Here is a 17,687-nt window from a genome sequence, read left to right as displayed (position 1 = left end):
TGGCTGCCTAAAATGGAGTCAGAACTCAGAACAGACAGGAGAAAGTAGAAATGAGAGGGAGGGAGGGGCTCAGCCCACCATGCATGAACACTGGGAACTTGCCTTAAAGCTTCAAACATTATTTAGAAATTTTAATACAAGTACCCTCTTCTAGGAATGTGGAGGCAGAACACCCTCTATCCAATTCTCTGGTCACCGAATCAAAGAAATTGATCAGATTTGTCTGACAAGACCTACCTGTAGTGAATCCATGGTTACCTTGTATCCTATAATCCACTTGTTTTAAAAATGTTTCCAGTAATTTACCTACCACAGAAATCAGAGTTACTGGCCTGTAGTTCCTTACCTCTTCCTTCTGCTTTTGTGGAGAGGGACCACATCTGCCTTCCTCCAGTCCTCTGGGACCACTCCTGATTCTAGAGAAGCATTGAAAAGAACAGTCAGTGGAGACGTCAGAACTTCCCTAAGTTCCTTCAATATCCTTGAATGTACGTCATCCAGCCCCATAGCTTTATCCATCTTTCATTTAGCTAGCTCCTCATGAACAGAGTCCTCTGAAAATCATTCAGGGTCTATCACACCACCATTTTTATTTATATTTGTCTCCTGTGGTCGTGCATCCAGACCTTCAGTCTGAATGCACGACCACAGAAATATTTATTAAGCATTTCAGCCTTATCTGTATCAGCTTCTACATATTTCACCTTGAGTTTCATAACATTTTTAGAGCACAGTGCCATTTTTGCACTTCCTCCTTTCACTAACATATCTAAAAATTGTCTTGTTCCTTTATTTTACAGTGTTGGCTATTTTTTCTTCAAGTTGCATCTTTGCTTTCCTGGCTACTCTTCCAGCTTCTCTTAACTGTTCCAAATATTTTTGCCTGTCTTCCTCTTTCTGCGATCTTTTGTATTTTATGAAGGCTAACCAGTTTTCCCTTACCTTCTCAGCTACTGCATTTGAGAACCAAAACAGCCTTCTTTTCCTCATACTTTTTACTTTCCTTACAATATTGTTTGTTGCCCTTACAATAGCTCCTTTCAGTTTTGCCCACTGCTTTTCTACTTCTTCCAGATGTTCCTATCTAGACGACTCCTTGATATAATTCCTTATCTGAACAAAGCTAGTTTTTTTGTCCAGAACATTTGCTACACCCATTTTAATATGAAGCCACACCATCTGGTGATCACTGGATGCCAGATGACCACCTACTATAACATCAGAAACATTTTCCCCATTTGCAAGTACTAAGTCCAGTATGGCTTCATCTTACATGGGTTATATTACCAACTGCTGGAAAGTTCTCCCTGTAGAGAATCTAGGATCTCCATACTTCTATGAGACTCTGCAGTAGAGATATCCCAAACATCTGGCATATAAAAATCACTTTCCCTTTTACAGCTATATGTTGAATGTTTTCAATTAAATCTCTATTCACTTCTTCTGTCTGTCAAGGAGGCCTGTATATCACCCCAGTGTAAATACATTTTCCATTCCCTGTTTCCAGATTGACCCACAGTGCCTCGTCTTTACCCTGTAGGTCCTGTAGTTGTACAGTTTAATACAGTCTTTAACATACAGTATAATGCCACCCTCCCCCTCCTTTTCTTCCTACCCTGTCTTTCCTGAACAGATTATGCCCTTGTAAACTATATCCTAGTCATGGTTCTCCATGAACCATATTTCTGTGATCGCCACTAAATCCAAGTCATCCTGTTCCATCACAGCTTCTAGATTCAGACCTTATTTCCCATACTAAGGGCATTAGTATAGACTATTTTCCAGACAGCGTTCCTTTTTCTCATGTGTGTAGAGGTATTTAATAATTCACTTCCTGAGGGCTAATGATTGTAGTTTAAAGCCCTCTTCAGTAGGTTAGCCAATCTGCTGCTGAAGATACTTCTTCCCTTTTTTGATAGATTCATACCATCTCTGCTCAGCAACCCCTGGAAAATCATCCTATGGTCCAGGAAGCCAAAAACCTTTTGATGATACCATCCACACCATTGATGACACCATCCACACCATTGATCTCCAAGATGAGAACTTTTCTGCCTTGGCCTTTACCCTCAACAGGGAGGATGAATAAGAACACCACTTGCACACCTGTTTGCTTCACCTTCTGTTCGAGAGCCTTGATGTCATTTTTGATACATTTGGAGGGGTACCTAGCAGTATCATTTGTGCCAACATGGATGAGCAGTATCAGGTAATAGTCATTATGCTTGATGAGTTTTGGCAAGCTCTCTGAAACATCTTGAATTTTGGCACCAGGCAGACAGCATACCTCCCAGGAAATCATGTCTGGTCTGCAGATGGATACCTCTGTATCTCTCAGAAAGGAATCACCAACCACCACTACCTTTCACCTAGTGGTCATGGATCTAACAACTTGGGGGGAGTTCAAGCTTTGGTTCTTCCTCTCCCTTGGATGCTTTCACATCCTCCACTTCCAGAGCTACATATCGGTTCTTCAGTTCGAGGGCAGATGGAGTCACAGTATTGATTTTGCAGGGTCCCATAATCCAGCTGTCTTGTTTTATCATGGCCTTTTCTTCCACACTGCTTGAAGTCTTTGATGCTTCATGAAGCATTTCATTGATGCACTTCTAATTTTCAACGATGCTTCTCAATCTTGCCACCTCATCTCTCAGTTCCTTCTCTTCCTTCACGAGGGATTCATCACCCTTCCTGTGTAAAAGTATTTTCTGAGGTTACTTCTGAATATATCCCCTTTCACTTTCATCCTGTATCCCTTCATTCCAGTGTTTCCTTTCAATTGAAAAGGATTCACCTCATGCATTTATTCCACATAGGTATTTAAACATCTCTATCATATCTCTCCTTTTCTGCCTTTCCTCCAAAGTATACATATTGAGATCTTTAAGTCTGTTTCCATATTGTCACCTGCTGGGGCTTGCTAAGCAATGCAGCAGCCCTCCATTAGGTGGCACTACTAAACTTAGGCACACTACCAAAATGGTGGAAGGCTTACAGGGGGAGCTGGCCCAGTATGGTAGCCACACCACTTTAAGAGCAACCCAGACACTACACACAAGGGTCAGAGATAGATGGCTTGGTTTCAAAAACAGTCTTTTATTGCACAAGCCATTAGGCACAAAAACAGCACCGCAAAATAAAACATGTGCGAAAAACACAAAAAGGCAATAAAGTAAATAAAAAATATGGCATTCAAAGAAACACACACTCTCAGCAGCAATAGGGTTTAAGATGGCCTCTGTAGCTTCTTTCCTGCAGCTGTGCCACGCCCTGCTCCTCAGAACAGCAATGTTTAGATCAGAGGTTTATCTCAAAAGAAGAAGAAGAAAAAAAAAAAAAGAGACAAAATATTGCAATGAGCAAGATTCAGGTAATTACGGTCTTGAAGAGTCACTTCAGAATTTCCCATTCACAAACAGGTAAGGTTTGCTGTCCTCCAGCTAGTTAACTAACAAAAGGTAAAGCATTGGCTTCAAAAAGGAAAAAAGCACAAACAAAAAATTTTCAGTTTAAACAGTCCATTGCACACGTGGAGGGGCAAAATCAAAAAAAGCGTCTAAGTCCCCTTTTGGCCTAAGTCCCTAAACGTTCAACCCAGAAGCAGGGATAGTGTCCATAACCAAAACAAACATCCATGTTTTGATAATGGCCTTCCTCTGCCTAAACACCCAATCTCCACTACGTCTAAAAGTACCCCCACAGCACGTCTACACTTTTTAGCCATAATGAAATAAAACCACGCCTAGGCCACAAAACGTCCAACAGAAGGGCTTTTAGGCAAAGGAGGAGCCAGTCCTTCGCCTAAAAGCTGGATTCTGTAACCGGTGTCTGTCAAAAACAACACCGGTTACAGAATCCTCCCCCCCAAAAAACGATCCAGGCAGGAGGGTGCCCAAGCCCTCCTGCCATGTTAAACCATGACCCCCCCCTCCTGACAACATCGGGGCAAGAGGGAGCTCAAGCCCTCTTGCCCCCCCGATGCCCCGACTCCATTGGGGCAAGAGGGAGCACAAGCCCTCTTGCCCCAGCCAACCGCGGCAACCCCGACATATCGGGGCAAGAGGGAGCCCAAGCCCTCTTGCCCCCCCGACTCCCCGACTCCATCGAAGCAAGAGGAAGCCCAAGCCCTCTTGCCCCCCCGACTCCCCGACTCCATCGGGGCAAGAGGGAGCCCAAGCCCTCTTGCCCCTCGACTCCCCAACTCCATCGGGGCAAGAGGGAGCCCAAGCCCTCTTGCCCCCCCCCCCCGACTCCCCGACTCCATCGGGGCAAGAGGGAGCCCAGCCCTCTTGCCCCGCCGATCGTGCCCCCCCCCCCCAACTCGTTCAGGCCAGGAGGGAGCCCAAGCCCTCCTGGCCCAGCCGATTCTCTACCCCCCACCCCCCACTACATTATGGGCAGGAGGGATCCCAGGCCCTCTTGCCCTTGACGAACCCCCCTCCCCCCAACGTCCGCCCCCCCTAGAACCCATGATCGGCCCCCCTCCGAGCCGACCCGCGACCCCCTGGCCGACCCCACGACACCCCCACCCCCACCCCCCTTCCCCGTACCTTTAGGTAAGTTGGCCGGACAGACGGGTGCTAAACCCGTCCGTCCGTCCGGCAGTCCTCCGACGAATGGGGCCGGATTGGCCCAGTCTAACCAAAGCCCCGCCTACTGGTGGGGTCTAAGGCACCTGGGCCAATCAGAATAGGCCCGGGAGCCTTAGGTCCCACTTGTGGGCGGGGCCTTAGGCACATGGGCCCAACCCGGGGAGTTGGAGAGTCGGCGGGGCAAGAGGGCTTGGGCTTCCTCTTGCCCCGATGGAGTCGGGGAGTCGGGGGGGGGCAAGAGGGCTTGAGCTCCCTCTTGCCCCGATGTTGTGTGGGGGGTGGGAGTGATGCATCGCGGCAGGAGAGTTGCCTCATCTCCCCTACCGCAATGCCATCACTCCTCTACCCGAACTGCCGCGACCCGCGGCAGTTCGGGTAGAGGAGTGATGGCATCGCGGTAGGGGAGATGAGGCATCTCTCCTGCTGCGATGGTTAGGTTGCCGGGCCGCTGAACTGATGGCGCCAGCGGCCATCAGCTCAGTGGCCCCTTTTTCGGCACTTAGACCTGGTTTTATTTCGTCTAAGTGAAAAAGGTCTAAGTGCCGACTAAACTGTATTGGTTATACCTGTTGTACGCCTAGGTGTAGGTCGGCCCGCCCACTGCCCGCCCTTTCCCCTCCTCTAAACATGCCTCTTTTCTCTCTCTGCATTTAGAGGCAGGGGAAAGGCCTAAGCTGGTTTTAGATACGTCTAAAAACCAGCTTTGGTTATGGGTACTTGGACGATCAGGCTTTTTGATCGTCCAAGTAGCCATTTAGGACACTTTTTAGACGTTTTTTTTTTTTTATTATTATTACCCCCATAGTCTGTGCCAAATATCCCAAACAGTTCCAGAACAAAAAGAAAAAACTTTTCCAGTTCTCAGGTGTCAGCAATTAAGGACATTTCCTCTGTCCTGTGCACAGTCTTACTCTCAAAAGAAAGTTTCCTTATGTTAAGGCAAAAAACTTTAGGCAATTCAAAAACACAAAACGGTACTACTCCTCTTAACAGGTTTCCATTGCATCCACTAGCTCACCTTGAAAAGGTATTTCATCAAAAACCTCCACCTTGTATTCCTCATGAGCTGGCAGTTCTGGTGGAATTAGCTGATCAGGTTCATCCAGCTCCAGCATCTCCATATCAGGCTTCAATTTAGGCTGGGTTCTACTATAGGATAGTACCTGCTCCTCTGCCTTGTCTGCTTCCATTCACCTCCCTCCTCTCCTGCATGATGCTTTAACTTATATTGGTGGGATCCCCGCCCAAACCTGTGTGGAATCAGCATGGGCAAAAACTCCTTCTGGCTCCCCTTTTGGCCAAGCTGCAGATTGGTCTCAGGGAAATAGTACTGTTTCTTTAGAGCAGGTTTAAAGGCTTTTGTATGCTGGTTTTTAATAGCTTTCCCTTTAGAATGGCCAAACCTATCCTTCCAGGGACTGGGACTAGAAGAACCTGCATTTGGATAGTCGGCCCCAACTGCCTGCATACGGGGGAAAACTTCCTGGTGAGCTTTAATCCCTTTTGCCACAGGATTACTTTTAAACCGTGGGAAATCTGGAGATGCGCTAAAGACCACTGATCATTTTAGTAGCCTTCTCTGGACCGACTCCATTCTGTTTATATCTTTCTGAAGGTGCAATCTCCAGAATTGTACACAATATTCTAAATGAGATCTCACCAGAGTCTTATATAAGGGCATCAATACTTCTTTTTTCCTACTCGCTATTCCTCTCCCTATAAACCCAAACATCCTTCTAGCTTTGCTGTTTCCTTCTGCATCAAAGGTGGCTCTTATGGTATAGACCGTTGAATTACAATATAGTGGTAGTTTTTAAAAAAACAGTGAGGTGAGTCGACCCCTAAACTTTGTTTTAAGTCAAATTTTCTGTGTTTTTCATTTTTAAATAAAGGAATAAAATTAGCCTTGTGGACAAATGAAATTTGTTAATTTTTTTTGGACCACCCTACTGTAACAAACATCTATTTTAAAACTTTAAATAACAGTTTGCTAGTAAGATTAAACCAAGCAATATTATTTTTACTGTAACATTAAAGCATTTCTATATCTTCCTACCTGAATATGTATCCAACTGTGGTTAGATTGTGATGTGTGTTAACTAATGTCACTGTTTTGCACTTTTGTTGCACTTTGTGGAATCTTCTTTTTAAAAAAAATTTGTTGAAGACTTCCATTTACAGTCTATTCAGAGGAGGGTGACCTCTCCCACATGAAAATCAAGCTATATAGAAAGGGGCAAACTCTGTAAAGGACATCTAACTTTAGGCGTCCACAATGTGGACGTTCATTGACTTAGGCGTCCACATAAAGTGGATAATAAGCCCAATTAACAACTTTAACAAGCATTAATTGGAACTTAGACGTCCAAATGCTGGACGCAATTCTACAAATAGACGTCCACAATTTTGTTGATGCCCATCGGAAAAAGTTGCATCTATCAGGATAGGCATGGCGTGGGTGTGGCATGGGTATGGCTTTGAAATAGACATCCATTTACAGAATCGCATTCCACTGAGCGTGCTAATGTGCCTACCTAATGCCTAAAATGTAGGTAATGCAAAACCAGGTCTACTTTTGAGCGTGAGCTGGGAGCTAGGTAGACGCGAATTAGGTGGACATGACTTAGGTTTCAGTTCGGTGTGCCAGAGGCATCCACATATATGTGAATAGGGCTTTATTTTTTGGAATAAAGAGGACTCCAGGTTGATATTAAGGTCAAAATATGTTCAATAATGCATTACTCAAGCAAAGCCCATGAAAAAATATATATATTGCATACTAAAACTCATTTCTAAAAGGTTAAGAAAAGAAAAAGAGATACACTACTCACAATGGCTGTGCTTCAGATCAAGTGGACGTGTCTGATACACAATCTTGACATCATTGTGACATCATCAATATGCACCTAGAAGGCAGAATGCCACTAAAAAGCAATAGGAACCACTGCCTAAACAAAAAGTCCTGTGTCTGTGGTGAAAGGCACTTCTTCCACAGGTCATGAGTTCAAATACTTACAACCCCTACCCCTAGTACCTTAACAGCTTCTTTTTGTTCTCATAAGAGAGTATGGATTGTGGACTATGTCATTTATATTTGCACTCTGCCTTTCCAGGGTCCCTGAGATGGTTATGATTTTCTAAGGTATCATCTCAAATGGCAGGAACCCTTGCCTAAAAGAAAGCACCTGTGGCTCAGTGATTAAAGGCACTGCTTCCATTTTCCAAAGGTCATGGGTTCAAATCCCAAGTATAGTCAGATACCCCAGCACATATTCCTATTTTTAGTGGCATTCTGCCATCTAGATGCATATTGATGATGTCAAGATTGCGCATCAGACACTTCCTCTTGCTCTGAAGCACTGCCATTGTGAGTAATGTATCTCTTTTTCTTTTCGTAACCTTTTGGAAATGAGGTTTAGTATGCAATATATATATATTTTTCATATGCTTTGCAGGAGTTTTCCTTAGTGATTTGTTTTGCTGAACTTGAATTTATTGAAGTGATCTGCCACATTCTGACAATTAAAACCATCATAAGAATTTTTTTACAACCAGAATTTTGTGTTTTGTTTTTATTTTATTTCAGTCCCTTCAGGGCTGACTCCTTTCTCAGTAGCGCACTTAGGTTCGTTTTTGCTGTGACCACTAGGGATGCTGCTGTTCCCTGATTAGAAATCCTGGTGGTGGCTACAATATAGATACCTCTAGAACGCCTAATGGACGCCTAAGGCACGTCCACCAAATTTGCGCCCAACTAAGGCCCAAAAGACCTAGTTTTAGAATTGGCATGTGGTTTAACAGCTGAGAGTGTGGCGCAGTGGTTAGAGCTACAACCTTAGCACCCTAATGTTATTGGTTCAAATTCCCCACTGCTCAGTGTAACAGAAGAAAATTTTTTTAAAAAGGATTAAAAGATATATAATTAAAATATAATAGTGGTGCCAGTATTTCACTGCATACAATTTTAATAAAAAACAGCATAAAATCATCATTTTAATGATATAACATTAAACGCAATAATGTTATAGACATTATGAAGACATCCATGTGTCGCCTAAAAGGCGATTCTGTAAAGGACGCCTAACTATTTAGACGCGTCTAGATTTGCTGAGCGCGATTCTCTAAAGTACATCTATGAATTATAGAATTGCACTCAGCATTTCCCCACTGGATGTCTACACAACGCCTAACTTTCAGATGTACTTTATAGAATTTGCCCCAAATACCTTAGCGCAAGCCTCCACTGAAACCTGACAAAGAAGGCCTATGGCTGAGTACTGAGGCCTAACGGATCAGCATAATTTACATCAGGACTCTTATCTTCATTGACCTCCAAAGGGGGACTGAATGACTGCTGCCACCAGGGTCACAGGCTTACAAATATAGAAGAAATTTTATGAGACTGGACCTCAAAGCTTTATGGCTTGTTTTTATTTTTCTTGCAACTAAGAATTTATTTCATTGTTGTTTTAGAGTTCTTAATCTTTCCATAAGTACTTATTAAGTAATCTCCTGTATATATTATTAGAATTATTACTAAGTTTGTGAATTTTCCAAGACAGTGATAGGCTAGTTGAAAGAATTATGTTTTACTAGATGTAATTTTTAGAAAAACCTGTATACGGTATATTAATCCTGTCTTGAATCTTGTATCTGGTCCTTATTTTTTGCTCACTTCAAGAGATTCTTTCCCATGTTCTCCTTGCTGCCCAGCTGGAGTGAGCCCTAGCATAAGTACAGTGAAGAGAATGAAGATACCATCAGATGATAAGAGATCGGGGCCATGGCTGCTGCAACAAATACTTCCTCATGACTGAGACTCAACCACTTTTTCTCATGCAGAGGTGGAGGTTTCCAGATTAAGGAGTACAGTGCTAGCATAGTCATCCAGACTTCAACACCTTGACTTGTGAGCACAGCCTGAAGATATCTGAAGTAATCTAGTCTGCACTGATCACAGCCCTTCTTAGGAGAGCATGGGAACTGTCTTTCTTGAAGTGAAGAGTTTTCTTAACTTATTTCCTTAGGTGCGGTAATCTCTTAACAAGATAAAGTATATTTAAATGTGCAAATGTATAAGAGCAGTGGCTTATGTAAATAAGATATTTTAATAAGAAATTATTTCACCCACATTAATGTAATCAAATATTATAGGATTACCTCCCTCCCTCGTAACCCTCTTGAATAGGATTGTCATGCTTGGGGTAAATCTAGCTTCACCTGCCTGACATTTTTCTGGGAAGCTACCTCTCTAATGACAAAGGACCAAGTGCACCACCTAGGAGTGATTCTAGGTGGCCATTTATCTCTTTCCACACATATCTCACATGTAGTTTCCACCTTCTTCTATTATCTTTACCAGCTCTGGAAGATCAAACCTTACCTCTCAATCCCAGACTTTGCCCAGCTTCTCTATGCCTATGTACTCTCACGAACAGACTACTGCAACTCCCTGTTCAATAGCATCACCACAAAAGACTTGAAACGCCTCCAGCGAGTGCAGACAGCTATCCACCTCCTTTATGACCTCAGCCTCCATGACCCTGTCACACCAGTGCTGAAATCAGCCACTGGCTACCCTTCAACTGGTACATAAAATCTTCTACCACAAGATGCCTGCCTATGTCTTTGCCAAACTTAGACAGTACACTCCTCAACCATTCCCTCTACTCTGAAGTGGAGAATCAACTCAGCATCCCCTCAGGGAAATCTCTCCAAATGGAAACTGTATACAAGCGCTCCTACAACCAATTTATCCCTCGACTATGGAACCAACTGCCCACACAAACTAGAATAGAAGATTAGACTCACTGATGGCTTTCCAGAAGGCAGAGAAGACTCTCCTTTTCGGTCAATAATGACTACAACAAACAGGCCCCTCTCTATAGAAATTACTCCATCAATTAGACTCTAGCCCTTTATGCCTCCTTTTATGAACATAAGAACATAAGAATTGCCGCTGCTGTGTCAGAGCAATGATCCATCCTGCCCAGCAGTCCACTCACACGGCGGCCTCAAGGTCAAGACCAGTGCTCCAAATGAGTCCAGTATCACCAGTTTAGCATGACCTTGTCCAACTTTGTCTTGAAACCCTGGAGGGTGTTTTCCCCTATAACAGACTCCAGAAGAGCGTTCCAGTTTTCTACCACTCTCTGGGTGAAGAAAAATTTCCTTATGTTTGTACGGAATCTATCCCCTTTCAACTTTAGAGAGTGTCCTCTCGTTCTCCCTACCTTGGAGAGGATGAACAGTCTGTCTTTCTCTACTAAGTCTATTCCCTTCAGTATTTTAAATGTTTCGATCATATCCCCTCACAGTCTCTTTTCAAGGGAGAAGAGGCCCAGTTTCTCTAATCTCTCGCTGTACGGCAACTCCAGCCCCTTAACCATTTTAGTTGCTCTTCTCTGGACCCTTTCGAGTAGTACCGTGTCCTTCTTCATGTGCTGGATGTGTACTCCAGGTGAGGGTGCACCATGGCCTGGTACAGTGACATGATAACCTTCTCCGATCTGTTTGTGATCCCCTTCTTGATCATTCCTAGCATTCTGTTCGCCCTTTTCGCCGCCATAGCAAATTGTGCAGATGGCTTCATGGACTTGTCGATCAGAACTCCCAAGTCCCTTTCCTAGGAGGTCTCTCCAAGTACCGCCCCGGACATCCTGTATTCGTGCTTGAGATTTTTGTTCCCGACATGCATCACTTTGTACTTATCCACAGTGAACCTCATTTGCCAAGTCGATGCCCATTTCTCGAGCTTGATTATGTCATGTTGCAGATCTTCACAATCCCCCTGTGTCTTCACTACTCTGTATAACTTCGTATTGTCCGCAAATTTAATCACCTCGCTCATCATACCAATGTCCAGATCGTTTATAAAGATGTTGAAAAGCACAGGTCCAAGCACTGAGCCCTGCGGCACCCCGCTGGTGACGCTCTTCCAGTCTGAGAATTGTCCATTTACCCCACACTCTCTGTTTCTTATGCTCCAGCCAGTTTTTAATCCACGTGAATATTTCAGCCTTGATTCCATGGCATGCAATTTTCCGAAGTAGTATCATGTCTGTAGACTTATTTTGTGTCTGTCTTTTTGTAACCCATTCTGAGCTTTTTGGGAGGATGGGATAAAATTAAAATAAATAGATAAAAATCAGTGATCCCTCACAGGATCAGAGGAGGAGGCTGATGGGACTAATAGTATTAAGTAGGATTTAGGGGTGGTGGGGGCTATACTCTAATGTGTGAGACACCCTTTGCTTGAGATACTTGAAGAAATACACCAATATAGATAAATAAAAGATGAAGCTGAAAAATATAGAAATGCTTTAAGGTTACAGTAAAAAGAATATTGCTTGGTTTAATATTACTAACAAACTAGGAGTCGCGGGATGTGATGAGCTTGGACAGACATATTTGTGTTGAGCTCCTGCTCCCTGGGCCTCCACCATATTAATCACTCATCTGTACTCACCAAACTCTTTAAAAGGGTATTTCCCTTTGTTTTGATAAATATTTTATAAAATTGGAATCTCAAATGATTGCAGACCGGTAATATGGAAGGCCCTTCTGGTGGCTTATCTTCATTGTTTTCCCCAGACTACATAAAAGAAATACCTGCCGCGGTAGCTCAAGCTCAATTTCAACAGCTTTCTGTACAGCTGACAGGAGTGGAAGCGATGCTCTCAGAGATTTCCCTTTGTACGGGAGAGTTAGAGGTGAGAGTATTGGCGGTTAAAGAATCTGAGGAGTTGGCAGCGGAAAACCTAGCTGCTATGCAGAAGCAAAGTCGTACGCAAGGAGAGAAATTAGAAAAACTTGAAAATTGCTCTCGCAGGGACAACATCAAACTTGTGGGGCTACCAGAATCCATTTCTGACTCCAGCCATATTTCAATGCTGGAGTTATGGCTGCAATCAACATTGCCACTTCCCTCTAGTTTAGGCCTCATTCGATTTAAACGAGCACACCATTTTGGACGACAATTGGAGGAGCGAACTCGGCCATTGGTAGTAGTTGCAAAAGTGCATAACTATGCCTATAAATCTGCGTTGATGCAAAAGTATCATCAGCAAAAAGAAGTGCTTACCTATGATGGGCATCGTAAACAACTTTTTCAAGATTATTCCTCTACTCTGCTAGACAAACGTCGTAAATTTTCTCCTCTCTGTGCTGCTCTGACTGAACGCAAGCTGCAGTTTACTCTGGCTCTACAGATTGGTGATCTTTTGAGTCCGTGTCTTCAGCGAGTGACTATCTGAATTCTCTGCTGTCTGTTGTTGCAGCTCCAGACTCGCTGACCTGAGTGGACTGTTTATTTCTTCACGCTGAAATATTAATATTTTGTTTGTTTCCCACTTGTATCATATACCTTTTGAGCTGTTGCACTGCCTATAGGACTGTAAAATCTGTTAGTGAAGAAAGTTTATAGTGGGTGTGAAATATGTAAGTTATGGTGAGTTTTGAATGCTTTGGTTTAATTATTAATTGCTGGTCTGTATTGTGAGAGTTATGGGGTTGAGATTTTATGGAGACATGAAGTAGTGTGAATTGTGAAGAGTTTTTGAAAATAATGCAAATCAATTAATTGTTATTTATATGTTTATCTATTTATTGACTTATGTATCTATTTATTTATGTTTAGTTATCTATTCATTTATTGACTTATTTATCAATTTATGAATTTATTATTTATCAGTTTTTGAGAGAAATGCAAATTAATTAATTGTTAATGCAAAATGCAATTAATTGTTATCCATTTATCTATTTATTTGATCACTTATCTATTACCTATTTACTTATTAATTTATCTAATTATTTATCTATTTATCTGTTTGCCTATTTATCTATTTATTTGCTTGCTTATTTATTTATCTATTTATCTATTTGCTTACTTATTTAACTATTTATTCATTTACTCATTCATTTATTATTAATTAATTGTATTGCCTCTTCTTTTTCTCAATAATAGTTATGCTCAAAACACCTTGTACAGTCCAATGGGAATTCTGATTCCACTTCCTCAAAACGAGTCAGTGGTGTTGGAATTCTTCATCATTCCCAATATATGGAAAGTACTCAATATATTTTTTTAGAAATATATATTTTTTTGTAGAGATTTTTATCTGTTTTCTTATTTATTTTGCAACATCAATATAGCTTAAATAGCTTATGTATAGAAAAAGGTTTAAAAGTGCATTACTTAACTTAAATCCTTATCAGTTCCCCTTCCCGACGCGTTTCGGAATTCTTTTTCAAGGTCGGGGGAACAAGAGATAAGGTTAATCCTCAACCATAATTTTACTGCCGCTGGCTATCAATGATGAAGAATTCCAACACCACTGACTCGTTTTGAGGAAGTGGAATCAGAATTCCCATTGGACTGTACAAGGTGTTTTGAGCATAACTATTATTGAGGTTATTTTTTTTATAACTTGAAGTGAGTCATAATAGTTTGGCAGATCTTCTTTTTCTCAACATGTAATTTGGAGTGTCTCTTAGTGAATTAGTTAGGTTTTTCCTTGTTTCTTTTTTATTTTCTCTATTTGTTCAAAATGGCTTGGGAGAAGTTAAGTATAGGGGTTTCTTAAGTTATGGGGATGGAGTCTGGGGAAATGTTGTTTAGACGGTTGTGGTCTGGAGATAGAGCACATCGTTTGTGGCTCTGACTTTCTGATTCCTACCTTTAGGAAGCAGAATAGTTGTGTTGATTAGGGGATTTGGAGGTATTGGGGATGTGGAATGGGTGGAGAGCAGGGGGATTTGGAGTTGAGTTGGTTACCTAAGCCTGCGTATATTGGAGTATAGTGTCTGTATTCTTTTATAATACTGTATATGATTATCTTCTGTATTTTTTCCTCAAAATTTGTATTCCTGCCATTCTTTTAGGTTGTTGTAGCTTATTTAATGTGTTTATTCTGACTGTGAAATTGTTTAACACCAGTGGTGAAGGCTGGGCACCCGAGTGTTGGTCTTTTGTTTCTTTGCCTTTTGTATCTTATTTGTCTTGGAATGATTGGGGATAAATTACCTTCCTCATTGTGAGTTGCAATGTGGAATGTGTCTGGGATGAATTCTCACATTAAAAGGGCTAAATTGCTTTCTTATTTACATAACAAGGAGGTGAATATTGCTTGTTTACAAGAGACTAAGCTGTCTGATGTTGAGCATATGAATTTCAAAACTGGTTGGATAGGAGAAATTTATTGTTTCTCTACTAACTGCAAAAAAGGGTGGGGTGGTGATACTTATTAGTAAACATTTCCAATGTCAACATACATTACTTGCTACAGATAATTATGGTCGTTTTGTGCTGATACAGGTGACCGTGAGCACACTTTGTTTTAATCTTTTAGTAGTGTAAGCCCCAATTCCTTATGAACATACTTTCTTTCAAACCCTGGTTAGAGAACTGTTTTGAGTCATGATGATGTTCCCCCGATCCTAGCGGGGGATTTGAACCAAGTATTTGATCCCTCTCTTGATCGGTCTTCTCCAGGGCAGCAGCCTTTCATTCCTCATAGGGGAGTCCTCTATTTGTGCTCTGTTTTAGACTTGGTAGATCCTTGGAGATTGTTGCACCCCAGCGAAAGAGACTACACGCATTCCACTTGGTCTCATATTGATTATGTTCTGGTTGCCCATTCAATGTTTTCTCGGGTATTGTCTTTGGTTATTGGACTTCAGGCTATTTCTGATCATGCTATGGTACTGATGGACTTGGAGGTTGGGAATCGTGGAAATGTTGGTTGGTGTTTTCCTTCATAGTTATGCAATGACCCTCATTTTCAACAATATTTAGTGGAGTGATGGGCAGATTATGCACATTTTAATTCAGAGTACACTGTTGATCCAATTCTTTATTGGGAAGCTTCAAAAGCAGTCCTTCGTGGGGATATTATAACTTATGTAGCAGTGCGGAACCATCGCATTACCACCAAAGTTATTTCTCTTGAGCAGCAATTTCAACAAGCAAAAAAAACTTATCTTCGTCCCCCAAGATTAGCTCATAAAGAAAGCAAGTTGGCTGCACAAGTGGCTTTGAATACATTATTACATGAGTGGAGTGCTCTTTACTGTAAATTTAGATTTTTCTGTTTTGGAAATCGTCCTGGCTGATTTCTTGCTTGTCTCACCAAATCATGGGGTGGTCACAGGTTGGTTTAATCTATTCGTTTATCGGATGGGACTCTTACTAATGCAACTGATAAGATTTCTCGTGCATTTTGTGAATATTTTTCCTGTCTTTATACGGCTGATATTTCCTCCCAACCTTCTCTGGTTCAGGCATACCTAGAGGATACTTGTCTTGCTTAACTCTGCAAATGCGTGAATCTTTGAATGCACCTTTGCGGGCAGTGGAGGTTCAAAAGGTTATTAAGTCTTTGTCCACTTGCAAGGCATCTGGACCTGATGGATTCGTGGCAGAATATTACAAATTACTTGTATATCATCTCCCAGGTGCAATGGTTCGTTATTTTGATACTTGTGTAGATAATGCTTCTTTTCCTTCTGGATCCACAGACGCTTTAATAACTTTGATCCCGAAACCAAGGAAGGACCCTCAATGTGTGGAATCTTATCCAATTTCTTTGTTGAATGTGGATCTTAAGATATTTGCGAGGGTGTTGGTGGATAGATTAGCTTCTTATTTACCTATGCTTATTGCGGAGGAACAAGTAGGTTTTTTGGCTGCTTTGGTGACAGGTCAGGTGAAATCTGTATCAGGACTATTGGCTAGTTTAGATGCAGACAAGGCCTTTGACCGTGTAGAGTGGTCTTTTCTTTTTCCTGCATTGTCTCACATGGGTATCACTGGTAGGTTCTTAGATTTTTTACAAACTTTATATGCAGATCCGCAAGCATCTATTTTGATTAATGGGACTAGATCTTCCCCCTTTGTTGTATCATGAGGAACTTGTCAGGGGTGCCCTCTTTCTCCATCATTGTTCTTTTTATCCTTGGAACCTTTATTGCGAACTTTGAAACGAGATGTTCATATCACTGGTCTTTCAGTTGCGGGTCATGAATTGAAAGTCTTGGCTTTCGCGGATGATTTGATGCTTATTTTAACAAATCTGGAACATTCTTTGCCATATTTACTTGATGCATTGGATGAATACGGATTTCATTCTGGCTTTCAGCTGAATTTTCGGAAATCTGTAGCTCTTCCATTTCATCCAAGTCTACCTACCAATTGGTCTGGTTCTTTCCCCCTTACCTGGGTACCTGGGAAAGTTTTTATTTAGGTATTATAATTCCGCAAGATATTACTCAGTTGCATGATCTTAATGTACAGCCTTTGTTGGAAAAGACTAAATCGTGTCTAATGACTTGGCGTCATTTTCCTATTTCTTTAATGGGGCGTATTGCACTATACAATATGATGCTACTTCTTTAATGGCTATATGTTTATCAAATGCTGCCCTTGTCTTTTTCTCAGAAAGTGGAATGTCAATTAGATACTTTTATACGCGGTTTTCTTTGGGTGGGTGGTCGTCCTCACCTTTCTCTTTGTAAGGTGACTTTACTGATTGATCGAGGTGGTCTGGGATTATTGTCTTTTACATCATTTTATGGAAGCATGTCATGTGAGGCATATTCATGATTGGTTCCTTAGTACATCATCCTTTTCTTGGACTTCAGCGGAGTTGCAGTTCTGGAAGCTATATCATTTTAGTTATCTTTTACATACCCCTTGAGTGGTGGCTGCTGTTCTGGAGAATCCCTAATATTTTTTTCTTGTTCCTCTGAGATCTACCTGGAGACAGATTTGTGTTCAGTTACCTCTGGATTATAGCATTACGCCTCTATTGCCTATTTGTGGTAATAGATCTTGCCAGGAATGACTTCTGTTGGATTTCAGATGGCCAGAAGGAGTAATATTTATTATCTTTATCAGTTTTTCACTGATTCGGGTACTTTCCCGAGTCTTTCTCAATTGCGTACTACTTCTGGTTGGCTAAATTTGGATATTTTTTCTTATTTAAAACTCAAACATTATATTACTTCTTTGCCTACCTCGGTGTTAATGCTTCCTGTTTATTAACTTATTGTCAGAAGTATATTGGCAAGATGCTCAATTGATAGTGCCATAAAGAT

The 17,687-nt window shown here is 41.6% G+C and overlaps 1 protein-coding gene across 1 annotated transcript in view; it reads left to right on the top strand.

Moving 5' to 3' along the window:
* Window positions 1-17,687, top strand: part of MMP25 (matrix metallopeptidase 25) — a 140,218-nt gene that overhangs the window by 53,516 nt on the left and 69,015 nt on the right. The gene's annotated exons all lie outside the window — the stretch shown is intronic.

This window comes from Geotrypetes seraphini, chromosome 5 (genome assembly GCF_902459505.1).
Source record: "Geotrypetes seraphini chromosome 5, aGeoSer1.1, whole genome shotgun sequence".
Lineage (NCBI taxonomy): Eukaryota > Metazoa > Chordata > Amphibia > Gymnophiona > Dermophiidae > Geotrypetes > Geotrypetes seraphini.
Note: the sequence above shows the minus strand (reverse complement) of the source record. Positions and strands in the feature narration are given on the sequence as shown.